The following is a 20,567-nucleotide window of genomic DNA, read 5'->3' as shown; positions in this document are numbered from 1 at the left end:
AGGATGGTGAAGAGGGAGGGAGAGAGAATACAAAGAAGATAGGAGGCAAAAAATCAATAATCCAATTCCATAATGAATTTGGCTGCCATCAACACCTTTATAAAGGCTAGCCAAAAGCCCTAATATTAATAATTAACCCTAATCCTAGTGCAATCCCGTCGATCGCGTTCAAACGCGCCCGATTGCATTCGAACGCACAAAAAACGTTCTTTGTATATGCGAACGCGGTGCAGACGTTCGAACGCAGTGCAGACATTCGAATACGGCACGTTCAAACGCATTTTTTGTGTCCTTTCTATTTGCGAACTTGATGTAGGCATTCTCAAGGGCATTCAAACGCGACTTCTCTTGCATTCGAATGCGACCTATAGGAATTTTATTTTAATAAAAATAAATAAATAACTAATGCAATAAGTAAATTTTTTAACTAAATGTATCATACTCGCAGCCGCTGTCTATGAACCCGCAGAATTTCTAACTAGCGTTCTAGGCGCAAATCGCCCATGTCGGTTGCCCCAACTTATTTTTGCTGTCATCTTGAGAGCCTTATGTTTTTGCTCCATCCTTACGGCCTTCTCAAACTCCTCTTCAAGAGTGGTAGGACAAAGAGCACGAACATCTGCCTATATCTCATCTCGTAGCCCTGAAATGAATGTGCTCATCAATGTCAGTTCGGACCAATGTGGCTTAAAATGACTACTAACTCTTTCAAATTTAGCTTGGTACTCCAATACGGTCGTTCTTTGAACCATCTTGCTTAATGTGGCAGCAAAATCTTCATATGCCGTTGTTCCAAATCTACATGTATCCTCCTATAAAAGTCAGCCCAACTAGTAAATCCTCCACCACATATAACCGATCAATACGAATGCAATGCCATTCCTTGGAGGTGAAAGCTTGCCATCTGGACCATTGCATCCTTTGCTGTCCCTTGACAATCAAAGTATTGTTCAACTTGAAACACCCAATCTGTTGGATCACCACCTTGGAATTTTGGAAAGTCCAAGCATGCGGTTCTCCCCCCAAATAGCATTATCCGGTTCGCAAAAGATCCTTAGTTCAGGTCTGAACCTTTGTGCTTGTTGATCTCCTTCTCTGAATCCTCGAGCATGTCCATCACCATCTCCGAAGGGATCAACCTCATCCTTAAAGTGCCAATCCTCCTTATGATACGATCACGCCTCGGGCTATGGAGCTCTGATACCAAATTGATACGATCTCCCCTTAGGCTAAGGTTCGATCTCTTCCGATTCTCAGATCTGGACTAGATCTGGCACGGAACTTTGAAATAAGATCCCAAAATATGCAGCCGTCGGATCGACGTGAAATTTTGATATGTCGTAGCCTCATCAAAGAGCTTTCCAACAAATCAAATTTCAGGTGAATCAGGGTTGGGGATCTCGAGATATCATTCATTTAGTGGACCAACATCAGGATGATCTGTTTTGGATCCGTGGATGGAGGCACGTGATCCTAGGTAATGATGGATGGTGGAGGACCGGTGTTAATGGGGTGGCACCAGTAAAAAGTGGTGGTGGAAGGGTTATGGTTGATGGAAGGGTTAGGGCAAGTGTTGGATAGATTGGAAGAAGGGGGAGGAGAGGGCCACTCCTAAGAGACTAGGGTGATTGGCCGGTCGAGGGAGATTAGAAGCGGCGTCGCTAGGGATTGAGGGAACGGGAGCGAAGAAGACGAAGGAGGCAAGGCAAAACTCAATTCTCAATAATCAATAATCAATTTTGGTTGCCCTACACATCCTTTTATAGGCTAACCAACAACTCAAATTAACCCTAAAACATAATTTTCGCCGACCGCGTTCGAACTCGCCCGACCATGTTCGAACGCATCGAATTCGCTCTTCTGGATTTGCGAAGGCGATGCAGGCATTCGAACACACGATTGAACGTGCTTGTCGGTATTTGCGAACGTGATGCAGGCGTTCACAGTGTGTTCGAACGCACAATGCACTCTCTTCACCCACGTTCACAACCCCGTTCACAAACCGCGTTCGAACTCACTCCATCCGCGTTCGAACGCGAGTTACAGAAAACTTATTTGAATGAAAATTAAACACTAAAACATGAAATAAAAATACTCCTAAAGTGAATCCATGCTCGAGACGATGTCGGTGAAGTCCGAATCGTATCAATCCACCACGCTTCCGTAACCTTGTCCTCAAGGTTTGAAATTTGGGAAGCGATCCATGATATCTGACTCTAGCTCCCATGTAGACTCGTCAGTAGGTTTGCCCAGCCACTCAATCAGCACTTCAGTCTCTAATCTAGACCCATGGCGTCTTCTCCTACGGCCTAAGACTCGGACCAGTTCAATGGGGCCATCTTCCTCCATTGGTTCGGGTAAGGCCGAACCCACCACATAGTTAGGCCCGATCTAGGCCTTCAATGCTGATACATGGAAGACCGGATGTAACCTGGTTCCTTTAGGTAGGTCCAACCGGTAAGCTACTAGACCGATTCGTTGTAGCACTCAATACGGACCGTAGTACTTGTAACCTAATTTTTGGTTCAAAATTGGCCTCAATGTGGATTGCCAATACGGTTGAGCTCGAACGAACACCAATTGATCCACCTCAAATTCTCGCTCACGTCGGCCTTTGTCATGAGTTTGCTTCATGCGGTTTTGGGATGTGGCTAGGTGAGTCTTGAGCCGTCTCAATGTTTCATCTCGATCAGCAAGCTCCAAGTCAAGCTCAGTCTTATCCGCCGCCGCAAGTCTATCGTAGGCACACAAGATAGGGGAAGTGCGACCATAAACCGCCTCAAAGGGGGTCATCCTTAGTCGAGCTTGGATACTTATACTCCTACTGGCCCATGGTGGAATTCGAGTCCGTCTACATTGAGTCCACTTGGTCTCGGGTGGTCTAACCAATTGACTCAATGTCAGTTCAGCAATGGAAATCTGGTGCATCCGATTGCGCTCGGGGGGTCGAGTTAGATGCAATTGGTGGGTCCGGATTTGGTCCTCCCAATGACTCGAGTTAGGTTCAACCAGCCGAACTGAATGTTGGTTGTGCTGATAATCATTCTGCCCACTCCATGGATTAGGATCTAAGTCAAATGTGTCTTGGTATAAGCAAACTCAACTTAAGTCAAGTAGAGGGTTTTTGATCATGCCTCTTATTTGACTTAACTGAGTCCCAAAGTCCAGAGCTGACTCATGCTCAAGTTGACCCCTTTGGCTCATAGGTCCAACCCAGCTCTTGTCTAGCAATTCCACTTGGTCAAGCCCAACCATGTAGCCATCTTGAAATTTTAACCACTTGGGTTTTCAAAAAAATTTGAAACCCCTAATATTTCTCCCATAATTTCATCTCCATCAGCCGTTGCCATAGGAGTTACCTTGGCACGTGCAGCCTTGGCTGAGTAGTGACCACCTCCAGTAGTTGCTTTAGCAAGGTTCTCGACGGTGTGGCGGCAGTCGGCGGCGATGGAAGGCCGAAGTTGGCCCAAAAAATGAAATCTTCAGATCCTTCTTCTCTATCCCATTGCCACCATGGCAAGGAGCATTTGGCCATCTGGATTTCTATAATAGTTGCTGGTGAGGTCCCTCTTGGGGTGGCGGCGGTTGACTGTTATGGAAGGCTGAGGTTAACAAAATTAAAATCTTCATCTCCTTCTTCATTTTATCGCAGCCATAGCAGGGAGCTTTCGGCCGTCTGGGTGACAAAAGTAGCAGCCCACGAGGTCTTTACGGGGCTGTCAACACTCGGTGCTGCCATGGGTGGAAGATCATGGCCTTCTCCTTTGAGTTGTAGCTTGGCAAGGAGCTGCAACGTCATCGCCGGTGACGACGCTGTCACGGTCGACTGTCGATTGACCGAGGAGAATGGTGGAAGGTCGCTGGAGGCCATATGCGATCTCTTCCTAGTTGCTGACTCACTGTGGTTGCAAAAGAAGGTGGTGTAAAGCGGCCCAAGTGTCGGAGCTCGCGGTTTCGGATCATCACCCTCATCACTGATGAGGATTCCAGATGAGGGATATCCAACAGCCATGTGTGGTCTTCCTCCATTTAACAGTGATTCCCCACGGTTGTTGACTCGTCGAAGAACTCCATTTTGATGTCAAAAGAACCTTTCCAACCGTCGAGCTCGCCGGAGGAAACTGTTGCCTTGAAGTTGGACTCTTCGCCGTTTCTGTAGGGATCAGGAATGGTGTAGCCAGCACTTCGCGGTTTGTCGACGAGGTCTCCGGTGCATGGGAAGATGTGGAGGTTCCGAGGGCTACTACAATGGTTGAGGATCTCATTGTAGCCGGTGGTAGTTCGTTGCGGCTAACCATGGGTCGAGGTGTAGAATCTCGATCTTGCTGGATAGCCGAACTCTCCCCTACTTTTGTGATGAACGGGGAGGCCGTGGAGGATGTTGGGTATGTTGTGGAGGGTTCCCCATGCTGTCTTGTGATTGCCTTGCTTGTTGAAGAAGGTTTCAGCCATGCCCGTATTTCCCACATCATCTCCATCATTATTTGATTATTGATGGCCATCTGTTTGGAAAGAGACCCCAACACGGCTTGAACGCTAGGTTCTTCCGTATTCCTATTAGATCGGGTGGTTCCGCGGTTGGAAGTCCCCACAATCGTTTCCCCCTCCTCTATTGGGAGAATCTCTTCTTCATCATCTCGCCGTGCAGCTATGGATCTGGTGGTTGCCATAGGAAGCGCTCATCCGAGGAACGGTGGCTCTGATACCAAGCTTGATACGATCACACCTCGGGCTATGGAGCTCTGATACCAAATTGATACGATCTCCCCTTAGGCTAAGGTTCGATCTCTTTCGATTCTCAGATCTGGACTAGATCTGGCACGAAACTTTGAAATAAGATCCCAAAATATTCCTCCGTCGGATCGATGTGAAATTTTGATATGTTGTAGCCTCGTAAAAGAGATTTCCAACAAATTAGGTTTTAGGCGAATCGGGGTTGGGGATCTCGAGATATCATTCATTTAGTGGACGACCATCAGGATGATCTGTTTTGGATCCGTGGATGGAGGCACGTGATCCTAGGTAATGATGGATGGTGGAGGACCGGCGTTAATGGGGTGGCACCGGTAAAAAGTGGTGGTGGAAGGGTTATGGTTGATGGAAGGGTTAGGGCAAGTGTTGGATAGATTAGAAGAAGGAGGAGGAGAGGGCCACTCCTAAGGGACTAGGGTGATTGGCCGGTCGAGGGAGATTAGAAGTGGCGTCGCTAGGGATTGAGGGAATGGGAACGAAGAAGACGAAGGAGGCAAGGCAAAACTCAATTCTCAATAATCAATAATCAATTTTGGTTGCCCTACACATCCTTTTATAGGCTAACCAACAACTCAAATTAACCCTAAAACACAATTTTCGCCGACCGCATTCGAACTCGCCCGACCGCATTCGAACGCACCGAATTCGCTCTTCTGGATTTGCGAACGCGATGCAGGAGTTCGAACGCGCGATCGAACGCGTCTGTCGGTATTTGCGAACGCGGGTGCGTTCGAACGCACAGTGCACTCTCTTCACCCACGTTCACAAACCGCGTTCGAACTCACTCCATCCGCGTTCGAATGCGACTTACAGAAAACTTATTTTAATGGAAATTAAACACTAAAACATGAAATAAAAATACTCCTAAAGTGAATCCATGCTCGAGACGACGTCGGTGAAGTCCGAATCGTATCACCTTATCGATAAAGCGCACTAGTGTCGCTCACCTCTCGGGTTCCACCATCGCCAGTCTTGTGTTTTGTAACGGAGGTAGGGGATAATGTGTAGGCATACATAAAAGAGGATTATTGACACTAACATGTCGCACCTGGACCTGTGGGGTATCGGTTCAATATTGTCCCGCCGTTGGTCCTTCATGAGGCACCGATCATCATCGAGGAGATGACGAAGCCAATCGATTCATAATATATTCCTTTAAAGTATTATGATCGTTATGCATTGCGTCAACTCTATGCAGCAATGTTTAGAACATGCCCCGAAGTTTATTCACCAAGCCCATATTCACACCTATGGACGTTGATTGACTCAGTCCTATCGTAGTCGCTCCAAAGGAATCGACCTTACGGTTAGAGATATTGTGGGTTAAGTCTTCCCCTGTCGGTGTGCTCTCCATTGGTCTCCTTGTCGACATCATCTTCTTTGTTTCAACCATTAATGGCGGTTTGAGGTTCGCCTAGCTCTGGTACCAAATGATAGGGTTCTATGGTACCAAACTGATAGGCTCTGATACCAATGATAGGTCTACAGAACGATTCCCTCAAGATCTGAATTTATTGCAAAAAGCACTCCGTACAATAGAGGGAAAATATTCACTGAATATTCTCCCATAGTCGGAAATTTATGAAACTAAGTGAAATCGATTTGTAACTCTCTGATCTACGTTTTTTGTATTTATGCCCTTCTCAGATTCAAACTACAACAGGGATGAAATTATGATTTAGTGTAGATGGTGGTGGTGGTGACGGGTGGAGTGGATGTTAGGGTTATGGATGATAATGGAGATGAGGGTGGATATGTGATGTTGTATAAGTGATAAAGACGAAGGGGAAGAAGTGGTTGAGATCCCAAAAAAGAGGGAGGACTTAGTAGACAAGGGAGATTAAAAGTTAGGAGAGACCTTGTCAACGATAGAGATGGTAGGTTGGTGAAAAGGGAGGAGGGAGATTAGGGTAGAGAGAATGGAGAGAAGGTAGGAGGCAAGAAATCAATATTCCAATAGCATAATGAATTTGGTTGCCATCCACACCTTTATAGAGGCTTGCCAACAAGCGCTACTAATAATAACTAATTCTAATTCTAGTGCAATCTCGCTGATCATGTTCAAATGCGCCCGATCACGTTCGATCGCACAAAAGGCATTTTCTGCATGTGCGAACGCGATGCAGGCGTTCGAACGCGCCCAATTGCGTTTGAACGTGCCCAACCACGTTCTAACGCACATTACGTGTTTTTTTATATTTGCGAAACTAATGCAGACGTTCACAAATACATTCGAACGTGCCCCCAACTGCATTCGAACGCGACTTACAGAAAATTTATTTTAATGAAAATAAACAACTAATGTAATAAGAAAAAAATTCTAACTAAATGTATCAGGAGATGATCATATATTGCATAGGACAGATAGAGTCCAATCATTTGAAACAAACATAGATGCACAATTACATGATTTGCTCCCAAGAGTTGAAACATCTGAATCTATAATTGATGGTACGTAACTTAGAGATATTATTGCAGGTCAGTTATGGGAAGATGCTCAGTAAAAGGTATCATGTCTAGAAGCATGTATCAGTTTTTGATTGTCAATTCTATTTCATATTATTTTCCCATAGTTTACTGTTTTGTTTCAACATTGTAATTATGACATTATTATTTTTTGAGAATGATATTATGTCATTTACATTGGGCAGATGACCGCGTCTTCTACTCATGGGCGAAGTGTCATGTGCAAGCGAATCATTTTTCCAATGCTTGCGATGCTTCTTTCCGTACTAAAGATGCCGCTATAGCTTCTTACAGGAATTTAATTGTAGCGCATCATAAGCCATCATGTTCACCTCCAAAGACTTCTATCCTTCTAAAGCTTACCTTTTGTTACTAGTTTTTTAAGTGCCTTTTTGTCATTTTTGTTATATGGGTGTTATGGCAATTTATGATGTGAAACTTATGTGGAACTTAATTTGTTGTTAGTATGATGTGAAACTTATGTGGAACACAAATTATTGTCGGTATGATGTTATTTGGACAACATGTATGTGTGGACCATTTTATATAATTGCTTTCTATAATATGTAAGAGCAGTACAACTATGTGGAACTCAATTACTCTCTGTTGTTCTTTTCATGTGAATCAATACGTTTATTTTGATATATCCACTATAGTGCAGCATAATGAGTGGATATTTACCACACTATGTTGTAATGCATAGATATTTACCCTGCACTGCGCTATATTGCGTGGATAATTACCAAACACTACAGCGTAATGTGTGGATATATTCATGTAGAAATATCTTGCACTCGTAAACTAAGCAACCCAAAAAATGTAACTATAACTAGAAAGAAATTCATTTAAAAAAAAGTAAACTTTATGGCACAAATATAAAAAAATAATGTTTCATGTCGGTAAACAAATAGTTTGCAACCAGTTTTTAAGAACCCATCCTTCGCAATTTCCACAGCATGTTGGTACGATCTCCCCTAGATTAGGTTTGATCTATCTCATTATCTAGTCTAGGCAAAATCTTAAATGAAATTTTAGAAGAGGATTCCTGAAGATATAGTCATCGGATCAATATGAACTTTTGATAGGTCATAGATTTGGAAAAGAGTAATTAACCCTAATCCTAGTGGAATCCCACCGATCACGTTCAAATATGCCCGATCATGTTCGAATGCGTAAAAGGTGTTCTCTGTACGTGAACATGATGCAGGCGTTCGAATGCGATGTTCGAACACAGCTGACCGCGTTAGAACGCACAAAAGGCGTTCTCTATCGATGTGAATCTGATGTAGCCGTTCGAACGCGCGCAACCGCGTTTGAACACGCATTTTGCATTATCTATTTTTATGAACCTGATGTAGGCGTTCGCAAAGGTGTTCGAACACGCCCTCTTCCATGTTCAAACGTGACTTACAAAAAATTTATTTTAATAAAAATAAATAACTAATGCAATAAGAAAAGACTCTCACTAGGTATATCAGCCCACCATGCTGCCCACACCTTGTCCTCAAGGTGTAAAGTCGGGAAAATGCTCCAAGATTTTCGTCTCCAACTCCCATGTCACCTCATCGGATGGCTTGCCAAGCCACTCGACTAGAACTTCCATATCTAATATGGTACCATGACGTCGTCGACGCTTAGCAAGTACACGAACTGGCTCTACAATCTCTGTCTTCTCTAATGGCTCCGGTAGAACTGATCCAACGACCTCATGATTTCCAATCCGCTCCCTCAGCAATGAAATATAGAAGACAAAATGCACTCTCAGCCCCTCAGGAAGCTCCAAATGATATGCAACTAGACTGATATGCTCTAACACGCAAAACAGCCAAAGTAATGATGTGCTAACTTTTGATTTTGTATCAAAGGCAAAGTCACCTGTCGATACGGTTGCACCCTCACTGTAACACCCAGGTATAAAAATAAAAAAAAATTAGCACATGGGCACTTCTTCTTCCTCCTCCCCCACCTCTCGCAGTTAGTTGCGAGAGATGGGAGAGAAGTGCGACGGAGTGGAGCTAACTCCACTCCGCTGCCCTCTCTTCCTCATCTCTATTTAAACCCCATCACCCCTCCCCTTCAAGTTTTTTCTACTTTTCGCAATTCCTTTTTCTCGCTCTTTCTTCCTCTCTTTTCTCTTCTGAGCCGCCGAAGACCTCGTCACGGACAGCGGGTCACCGAAGCACTGGCAGCCAACCAAAATCCCCTCATCTCAATTTACGGAGCTAATTATGGAGAATGCGGATATCGAGGAGTAGCAGATTCGTTTCCCTGTTTAGTATTGTTTATTCTATTATTTATAGTTGGACATAGCCCCTACGAGGGTTTTTATGTTTAAATTTTTGTATGAACTTGTATTCCTAGAGGCTTGTTGAGGCCTATGATAATTATAACTTGGATTATTTGTTCGATTATTATGATATTTCTAGACTTATCCAGATATTTTGTGAGATTATTTCACTAACAAGTTACGTAAAAATCACATGGAATTCTCCACGTAAGGAACACGTGATTTTTGGAAGTGGGTGTTTCAACTTGGTATCAGAGAATAGGTTCACCATAATCCGGCAAGCTCTCTAGGGTATAGTCCACATATTGATTTAGGAAGTTTAAAGACCATGATAGATTGGACATAAGGAGGATAGGGTCAATTGCATACCGCGTGGATCTACCTTTAGAGTTGTCTCAAATTCACAATATTTTCCATGTGTCAGTATTGAGGAAATATTTACATGATCCCTCCCATGTGTCAAAAGAGGAACCTATTCAGCTAAAGAAGGATTTGTCTTATGAGGAGCAGCCAATTTGAATCATTGATAGATGCGTGAAGATGCTTTGGAGGAGAAACGTACCACTGGTCAAAGTTCTTTGGCAAAATTATGGTGTAAAGGAAGCTACTTAGGAGCTTGAGGAGGAGATCCAGTCCACTTATCCACACTTACTAGATAACTCCAACCCATTACTGTGCGGGGAGGATCTCGAAATTCAGGAGGGACCGAATGATTAGGAGAGTGAGACGAATTCTAGAGATATTCCAGGCAAGTAGATACCTATATTAGTCTACGAAAAATGTATACTTATGTCATTTCTTACCTGTATTAATTAAATGTCATTTCTTACTTGTAATAATTACATGTTATTTCATACTTGTATTAATTACATATCAATTCTTACTTGCATTATTTACTACTTATTGCACATGTATGATAGGCTCTATGCATTGTTTATAATACATGTTATTTTGATGATCATGATATAATAAATAATAAAGGTCATGGCACCACGTGCACGTATCATTGTTAGTCAAGTCTCAACTAGGCAGTGCCTCTCTCACCCACTCAACCCGAGGTTATGGGTAGAATGTATTATATAGTATTATATTAGCGGTCTACACTTGAGGTCGTTAGCTGGTGGAGCATTCAGGTGATTACATTACCCTAGTTGGAGATTAGTCTAGTATGATATTAGAAAAGATGATTGAGAGGTAGGGTTATAGTTCTAGCAGTACCCGAGGACACAGGGTCAGGGCATCTATCGAGTTGTGTGCTCAATTACCCGCCGTATGTGATGATTCTGCTCTATGCGATGATTTACTAGAGCGATGTTGATAGGCCTACTACTGGGGTCCTTAGTCTGATGGCCACAGACAACCGGTCATATATAGTGTCACTAAGCATATATGGGTGATAATACCGCTAAATGACTAGTCCCCCTCGATACTATGTTGCTTTGTGAGACATGTTATTAGTGACTCAGTTTTTGTGTGGATTTTTATGTAATTAAGCTATGATGATGAAAGTTATTAAAAGTTGTACTATACACATTTTGTTGATATGTTTATGGATTTGTATTTCTATTTATCATGCAATACAATATTCATAGATTATCATTGGGTTATACTTGCTGGGCCCCGTGCTCATCGTCATTTTGGTGAAAATACTTTAGAGCTAATTATGGAGGATGCGGATATCGAGGAGTAGCAGATTCATTTCCTTGTTTAATGTTGTTTATTCTATTATTTCTAGTTGGACATAGTCCCTACGAGGGTTTTTATGTTTAAATTTGTGTATGGACTTATATTCGTAGAAGCTTGTTGAGGCCTGTGATAATTGTAACTTGGATTATTTGTTGGATTATTATAGTATTTCTAGACTTATCCAGATACTTTGTGAGATTATTTCACTCACAGGTCACGTGAGAATCACGTGGAATTTTCCACGTGAGCAACACGTGATTTTTGGAAGTGGGTGTTTCAACTTGGTATCAGAGCCAGGTTTCAATCCTAGGACCTATGGGTTATGAGCCCACCATGCTTCCGCTGCGCAACTCTGGTATGTAATTTCAAGGACGAAATTTTTATTTTGTTGGGAATAGTTGTAACATCCGTGTATAAAAAAAAAATTTAGCACACGCACCATGCGCATGCACTTTAATCGCAGCGCACGCACTTGGCGCATGCGTTGACTTCTTCTTCCTCCTATCCCACCTCTTGCCATTAGTTACCCTCTCCGCCTCATCTCTATTTAAACCCCATCTAAAACACCCACTTCCAAAATTCACGTGTTCCTCACGTGGAGAATTTCCACGTGAATCACACGTGACCTGTCAGTGTAATGATCTCACAAAGTATCTAAATAAGTCAAGAAATACCATAATACTCCAACAAATAATCCAGAATTATAATATCACAGGCCTCAACAAGCCTCTAGGAGTACAAGTCCAACACAAATCTAAAAACATAAATACCCTCATAGGGGTTAAGTCCAACTAAAAATAATAGAATGAACAAATACAAAAATAGAGGAATGAATCTGCTACTCTTCGTTATCCACGTCCTCCATAATCAGCTCTGAAATATTTCCACCAAAATGGCGGTGAGCACAGGGCCCAGCAAGTAAAATCCAATAATAATCTAAGAATATTACATGATAAATAGAAATGCAAACCCATAACATGTCAAGGAAAGTATTCATTATGACTTTTAATAACTTTCATCATTATAGCTCATTTTACATATAAATCCATACCAAGTTGAGTCACAATATCATATCTCATAAGCACCATAAATCGAGGGGGACTAGTCAACTAGCGGTATTATCGGCCATACATGCCTGGCGACGCTGCATATGACCGGTTGTCTGTGGCTATCAGACTAAGGACCCCAGTCGTAGGCCCATCAACACCGCTCTAGTAATCATCGCACAGAGCGAAATCATCACGTACGGCGGATAAGAGCACACAGCTCGATAGACGCCTTGACCCTACGTCCTCGGGTATCGCTAGAACTACAATCCCTACCTCTCAATCATCTTTTCTAATATCATACTAGTCTAGTCTCCAACTAGGGCAGTGTAATCACCTGAATGCTCCACCAGCTACCGACCTTAGGTGTGGACCACTAATATAATACTATATAATAAATACTCTACCCTTAACCCCGGGTTGAGTAGGTAAAAGGGGCACTGCTTAACTGGGACTTGACTAACAATGATACGTGCATGTGGTGCCATGACCTCTATTATTTATTTAGCATAATCATCACAATAACAGATATTATAAACAAGCGTAGAGTCTATCATACATATGCATTAAGTGATAAATAATGCAAGTAAGAATTGACATGTAATTAAATGCAGATATGAAATGTCATATAAATTTCACAAGTAATAAAACGACATTTAATTATTACAGGTAAGAATGATATAAATATGTATTTTTCATAGACTATTATAGAATTCTACTCACCTGAGTTATTTCTGGAATCCTTCTTACTCCCCTAATCAGTCGGCTCTTCTTGATTTTCGAAATCCTTCCCACACAATAATGGATCTAATAATTTATAAATAAAATAAACATAAGATTAATGGACTTATAGACTAACTATCTGGTTGTATGAATTTAAGTTTGATTTTCTAGGTCTGAAATATTATTTGTCTTAATTTAAAAAGAATAACGGTCATTTAGAGTCGTTTACAATATAAGAGTCGAAGATAAATGAAAAGGCTAATAAATTCAAATGTCTAATTTAATTATGTATAAATCCTAATTTTATTAATAACATAGTTGAGAAAAATTTAATTAATTACAATTTATGTAGCTAACATAATTTTTCTAAAAATAACAGACTAATAATTAGATTAGTCTTAGAGTTAATGGTTGGGCTGGGCTCAAGGCCCAGTAAATTAGGTGTGAGAGAGAGAGAGAGAGAGTGGGCTGCAGACCTACCTGCAGCCCACTGGACTAGAGGCAGTGGAGTGGGCTTAAGAGCCTAGTCCAACAAAATGAGGAGGTGGGCTGCGGGCCTACCGCAGCCCACTAGGTTCTAATGCACTCTGGACTGGGCTCAAGGGCCTAGTCCAACAAGGTGAGATGGTGGACTGGGCTCCAGAGCCCAGTCCAACAGAGTGAGGAGGTACCGCAGCCCACCAGAAACTAAGGGGGGTGGACTGGGCTCCAGAGCCCAGTCCATCGAGGCCTTAGAGGTCTGAGGACCTGGGCTGCAGCACAGCCCACGCCACAACCCAGAGAAAGAGAGAGAGCAGTGGGGGTTGGCCCAACCCCACCTTCTCCTCATCTCCTTGCTAGAGAAGGAGAAATAGAGGAAAAAGGGATGATGCTCACCGGCAGCCCCCGGCTCCGGCAACTCCTCCCCAAGTCGACTAGGTGCAGGAGTGATCAGAACCTCCGGCTAGTGCGGCCGGAGGGTGAAACTTGAGGGACTCCATGGTCGACGGCCATGGAGTTTTCAACTCAATGCTAGGTGGGCTCGAAGCCCTCTTCTCGCGTACCTACCTCTTCCAAGTGAAGAGGTGGGTCAACCGAGGTTGACGAATGAGGCCACCACCGCCGGTGGTGGCCGCTTGTGCCAAAGAAACCCGGCGGTGGGAGGCAACATGGCATCGCCTCCCTCACGCCCCGTGGGTACCCAATTTGGGTACCCACAGCAAGGGGTTGAAGCAGGAAACTTCCCGGACCGGTGGGTGGTCGACCCGAGGTCGCCAGTCGGTGAATTTCCCCGGTGAAAGCAGATGAAAATAAAATCCTAATTACGCATGATTAACTAGGCTATTTTCAAATTGAACTAAAGAGGGGATGAAGGCTAACCTGAGGATTGAGATGAGGGGGTTTTGGTTGATTACCGGTGCTCCGGTGACTTGCTGCCTGCGACGAGGACTTCGGCGGCTTGGGAGAGAAAAGAGAGGAAGGTAGAACGAGAGGGAGAGGAATTTTGAAGAGTGAAACCAATCTAGAAGGTGAGAGGGGAGGGGGTTTAAATAGGGTGAGGCCGAGAGGGCAGCGGAGTGGAGTTAGCTCCACTCCGGCGCACTCCTCTCCCACCTCCCGCAACCAACTGCGAGAGGTGGGGAGGAGGAAGAAGGGGTCAGCGCATGTGCCAAGTGCGTGTGCTGCGGTTAGAGTGCACGAGCATGGCGCGTGCGCTAATATTTTATTTTATTTTTTTTAAATACGGGTGTTACACCATCACCCCTCCTCTTCAAGTTTTTTCTACTTTTCGCAATTCCTCTTTCTCCCTCTTCCTTCCTCTTTTTTCTCTTCTGAGCAATTGAAGACCTCGTCGCGGACAGCGGGTCACCGGAGCGCCGGCAGCCAACCAAAATCCCCTTGTCTCAATTTATGGAGCTAATTATGGAGGACGCGGATATCGAAGAATAGCATATTCATTTCCCTGTTTAGTATTGTTTATTCTATTATTTCAAGTTGGACATAGCCGAGGGTTTTTATGATACGATTCGGACTTCACCGACATCGTCTCGAGTTTGGATTTACCTTAGGATAAGATTGAGTTTTAGGATGAGATTGAGTTTTAGGATAAGATTGAGTTTTAGGATAAGATTGTGTTTTAGGATAAGATTGAGTTGTTGGTTAGCCTATAAAAGTATGTGTAGGGCAACCAAAATTTTTATTGAATATTGAGAATTGAGTTTGCCTTGCCTCCTTCATCTTCTTCGCTCCCGTTCCCTCAATCTCCCCGGCGACGCCGCTTCTAATCTCCCTCGACAGGCCAATCACCCTAGTCCCTTAGGAGTGGCCCTCTTCTCCCCCTTCTTCCAATTTATCCATCGCTATCCCTAACCTTTCCATCATCCATAACCCTTCCACCATCACTTTTACACCGGTGCCACCCCATCAACACCGGCCCTCCACAATCCACCATTACCTAGGATTTCGTGCCTTCATCCACGGAATCCAAAACAGAGTATCCTGACGTTCGTCCACTAAACGAACGATATTTCGAGATCCCCATCTCCGATTCGCCTGAAACTAGATCCGTTGGAAAGCTCTTTTCCGGGCCTACAACATATCAAAATTTCACAGCGATCCAACGGCGGGATATTTCGGGATCTGATCTCAAAGTTCCGTGCAAGATCGTATTAATCTTGAATCAGAGCCATAGCACCAAAAGAGGGTTCGTATCAATCTGGTATCAGAGCCTATAGCCGAGGAAGGATCGTAACATTTTATATTTAAATTTGTGTATGGACTTGTATTCCTAGAGGCTTGTTGAGGCTTGTGATAATTATAACTTGAATTATTTGTTGGATTATTATGGTATTTTTAGACTTAACTAGATACTTTGTGAGATTATTTCACTAACAGGTCATGTGAGAATCACGTGGAATTCTCCACGTGAGGAACACGTGATTTTTAAAAGTGGGTGTTTCACTCACGAACACCCAATTGCCAATGTCAAACTCCTGCTCCCGATGGCTGTGATCATAAAATTGCTTCATACGATTTTGAGCAAGTTTAAGATGGGCACGCAACCTCCTCAATGTGGCATCTCTATCCATCAAGGCTAAGTCCACATCTGTTCGATCTGTAGATACCACTAGGTCATAAGCGCGTAATGTTAGAGCCATGCGTTGATACACCACCTCGAATGAACTCATGCCAATACTGCTATGGTAGGTAGTGTTGTAAGACCACTCCGCCTACAGTAAGAACTCCAACCATCGTCTCGACATCTCTCCAATAAAGCACCGCAAGTACTGCTCAATGCCTTGATTGACCACCTCGGTTTAGCTGTTCGTCTATGGATAGTAGGTTGAACTGAAGTTCAATCGAGTCTCCTATAATCTGAAAAACTCCATCCAAAAATTGCTTATAAATACACGATCACGATCGGAGACAATCGTGCATGGCATGCCATATAATCGAGCAATATCTCTAACAAAAATTTCAGCCACTGACTTGGCCGAAAATGGATGTGATAATGCCAAAAAGTGTGCATACTTACTCATTCTATCAACTACTACAAAAATAACAGAATAACCATGTACCATCGGAAGACCCTCTATAAAGTCCATAGAAATGTCTTCCCAAACACGGTCTGGTATAGGTAAAGGCTGTAGTAATCCGACCGATTTCAATGTGGTTGCCTTAACCCTTTGATAGACTTCGCAAGCACGGACAAAATTCCTCACATCTCGCCTCAGTTTTGGCCACGTGCAACTCTATGATATCCTCCTATAAGTCCTCAAAACATCCTCATGACCAGTCTCTAGAGTTTGGTGGAAGTGCTCCAATAATTTCTGCCGCAATCCATCATTTGTAGGCACCCAAATGCACCCGTAATCTAGTAGCAAACCATCTCGATTCTCCAACTCTGGATGGCGCTCCAGATCATCTAACACCTCCTATAACAATCTCAAAACATCTAGATCAGATGTGCATACATACCTCAGCTCATCAAGAAAAGAAAAAGTAGGAGAAGAATAGGCTGCAAGCTTTGTGGTATTGGGTTGGCATGATAGTGCATCCGCCGCTCTATTTTCTGTTCTTTTTTTGTACTAAATTTTTTAATCATACTCGAGCAATTTGGTGACCCATCTCTGCTATGCCGGAGTGTGAATACGCTATCCCACTTTATCGCCGATTAAATAAGGCTTTGTGGTATTGGGTTCGGATAATGAATCATCTACCGATTAAATAAGGCCTCCACTTTATCGCCGCATGTAGAATTACCAACATCTCTCTCTCTCATAGGTTGATAATTATTGGGATTTTTATAATAAGGCCTTGCTAAGAAAGGCTATGGGATGTCCTACTTGCATTAGTACAGCTTCTATGCCAACTCTCGATGCATCATATTCTATAACGAACTCTTTAATAAAGTTCGATAGAGCTAGAACAGGCGCCATCGTCGTTGCTGTTTTTAGTTTTTCAAAGACTGTAATGGCTTCATCCATCTATCTAAAAGAGTCCTTTCTCAGCAAAGAAGTGAGAGGAGCAGCGATTTTGCCATCCTCGGTGATGAAGCAGCGATAATATCCGGTCAACCTCAAGAATCTTCGCAATCCTATGGTGATAGTAGGGATCGGCCAAGCGGTCATGCATGCTTCTTTTTGAGGATCCGCCGCTACACCTTCAACTGAGATGATGTGGCATAAATACTCCACTTGTGGTACTCCCCATAGGCACTTGGACTTCTTAATCTTTAACTGATTTTGCTTCAACAAATCCAGCACATCCTCCAAGTGTCGCCAATACTCCATTTCAATCCTACTATACATCAAAATATCGTCAAAGAATAACAAGACATACCTTCGCAGTAGAGGCCGAAAAATATCATTCATGAGGCCTTAAAAAGTAGTTGGAGTATTGGTGAGTCCAAAGGGCATCATCCGAAACTCGTAGTACCCATCCAGAGTTCAAAATAAAGTTTTAGCGCTGGGTGAACTCTAATTTGATGATACACGGCCCTCAAGTCAAGCTTGCTGAACATAGTCGCCCATGCAAGCTCGTCCAACAGCTCCTCTATGACGGGTATGGGATACGGTTCTTAACGGTGATAACGTTTAGTGCCCAATAGTTGACATAAAAATACCATATCCCGTCCTTTCGCACCAATAGCATGGGCAATAAGTAAGAGCTATGACTTGGTTGTATGAGGCCTTGCTCCAACATCTCGGCTACCATCTTGGAGATAACTTACTTTTGCACATGTGGATACCAATACGACCTCACATTCGCTGGTGCAGCCCCAAGCACAATCTCTATGTGATGGTTCGTCGTTCGCCTTGGGGGTAACTCATTTGGCTCCTCAAATAGTCTAACAATTTTATCTAATAAATTAGACAACTCAATGATAGTATTTAGACTCATTTGAGGCTCATCTCCTACTGGTTCTAACTAAAGAAGATATGCCAAATTACTCACATAAGGCAGCCCCACCATCAGCTACATCGCTGAAATCGGTAGAGACTGAATGCCATTAAGCCGCATATCTTTGTTTCCTTACTTAAATTTCATCCACATGCTTCGAATATTAAAAGTGACAGGTTCTAAGCTCTACAACCACCGAGTGCCAAGGACAATGTACTGGTCCTAACTAAAGAAGATATGCCAAATCACTCGCATAAGGCAGCCCCACCATCGGTTGCATCGCTGAAATCAGTAGAGACTGAATGCCATCAAGCCGCATATCTTTGTTTCCTTACTTAAATTTCATCCACATGCTCCGAATATTAAAAGTGACAGGTTCCAAGCTCTGCAACCACTGAGTGCCAAGGACAATGTCCGCTCCTCACAGCGCCAATGGATATAAGTCTACAATGATGTTGTGTCTTTATACCCATATATCGACCCGACAACACAAGCTCTCCACTCTCACCTTTATGTTGTCTCCAATAGCAACGTCAAATCTCGCGGTCGATTTAGCATCCAAGCCCAACTTCCACACTAATCTCTCGTTTAGAAAGTTGTGTGTAGTCCCGAAATTGATAAGGATGTGCACACAATGCTTTCTAACGAGTTCGTTCACCGGTAATGTCCTCGGTCCTGCTATGTCCGCCCCAAAGAAATTGGCCTCATAGTTAGGGTTATCGTGGATTGAGTCTTCTCTTGCTGGTGTGTTCTCCATTAATCTCCTTGTTGATGCCATTTTTCTTATTTCCACCATTAATGGAGGTCTAAGATTCACTTGGCTTTGATACCAATGATAGGTTATGGAACGATTCATTTAAGATTTGAATTTATTGTAGGAAGTAGTCCACGCAATCGAGGAAAAATATGTACCATATATTCTTCCATCATCATAAAATTACAAAACAGATCTGTAACTCCTTAGTCTACCGTTTTCGTATTTACGCCCTTCGTAGATTCAAACTTCAACTATGATGAAAATACGATATAGTGCGGATGATAGTGGTGGTAACGAGTGGAGTAAATGTTAGGGTTATGTATGATAATGGAGATGAATGTGGATGGTTGATGTAGTTAAGGGATAAAGATGAAGGGGAAGAAGTGGTAAAAATCCCAAGAAAAAGGGAGAACTCGATAGACGAGGGAGATTAGAAGTTAGGAGAGACTTTGCCAAAGGTAGAGGTGGTAGGTTAGTGAAAAAGGAGAAGGGAGATTAAGGTAGAGAGACTAGAGGGAGGATAGCAAGGCAAGAAACAAATAACTAATGCAATAAAAAAGACTCTAACTAAGTGTATCACTATCTTGAGAAGATATTTTAGAGCGATAATGAGGTGAGCTATAGATGCGAGATGGTATAGATGATAGTTTATATAGAAATTGAGTTATTCTTGTATTTGATATTTGTACTCATTTATATTAGATGATGATTTGTATAATATAGGTCGAATCATAGTGTACTTTTGTATTAGTTGTTTTTATTGTATCTTGATGGTTTGTCGTGGTCTGTGTGGGTCCTACTAGATTATGATATGGTCTAGTGTATATTATTGTGCATTTGGATATTCATATGTTAATAGGTTTATTTGATTAATAGTATGATTTATTTAGTGATGGATTATATAAGCATGAATACGTAGCATATTTTATTTGATGATGCCATGATTATATATGCACAGAAGTATATTTGTATGTGACAGGCCCCCTCGACCTGTCTCGTGCGTCACCCATGCCGTGTGGGCATTCACGTGCCTATGCCGGGCGGGGGCATTACACGTGCTGTGTAAGATAAGTCCACACTGCATACTATAAGCCCACACTAACTACCAAAAATAGAAATGCGAGCATAGTTATAAATCCGCATTTATAGAAAATAAATTCACACTAAGGCATTGAAATAAATCTTAAAGAAAAGTTACTCTTGTTGAAAAACAGAACTACACTAAAAAAATTAGAAAACAATGGAAGTTGCGATCGCAAAAGGAAATTACTTGTCTTGGTGGGAGGTCACAGTAGCTGATCTACTACTAGAACAAATGGATATTAGTGGATGGCGCAAAAGGCAAGACGATTCTCCTCTAGTGCTTCGCTCCTCGGTAGTTGCTCGTTGATTGGAAATGATCACTTTAGTTGCCTCTTGTTGGTTAATCGGAGAGATGGGAGAGATGTGCTCCTACAAGCAGAGTGTG

The sequence above is a fragment of the Typha angustifolia genome, chromosome 10 (genome assembly GCF_048772165.1).
Source record: "Typha angustifolia cultivar Huaian chromosome 10, ASM4877216v1, whole genome shotgun sequence".
Classification (NCBI taxonomy): domain Eukaryota; kingdom Viridiplantae; phylum Streptophyta; class Magnoliopsida; order Poales; family Typhaceae; genus Typha; species Typha angustifolia.
This window is presented reverse-complemented; position numbering follows the sequence as displayed.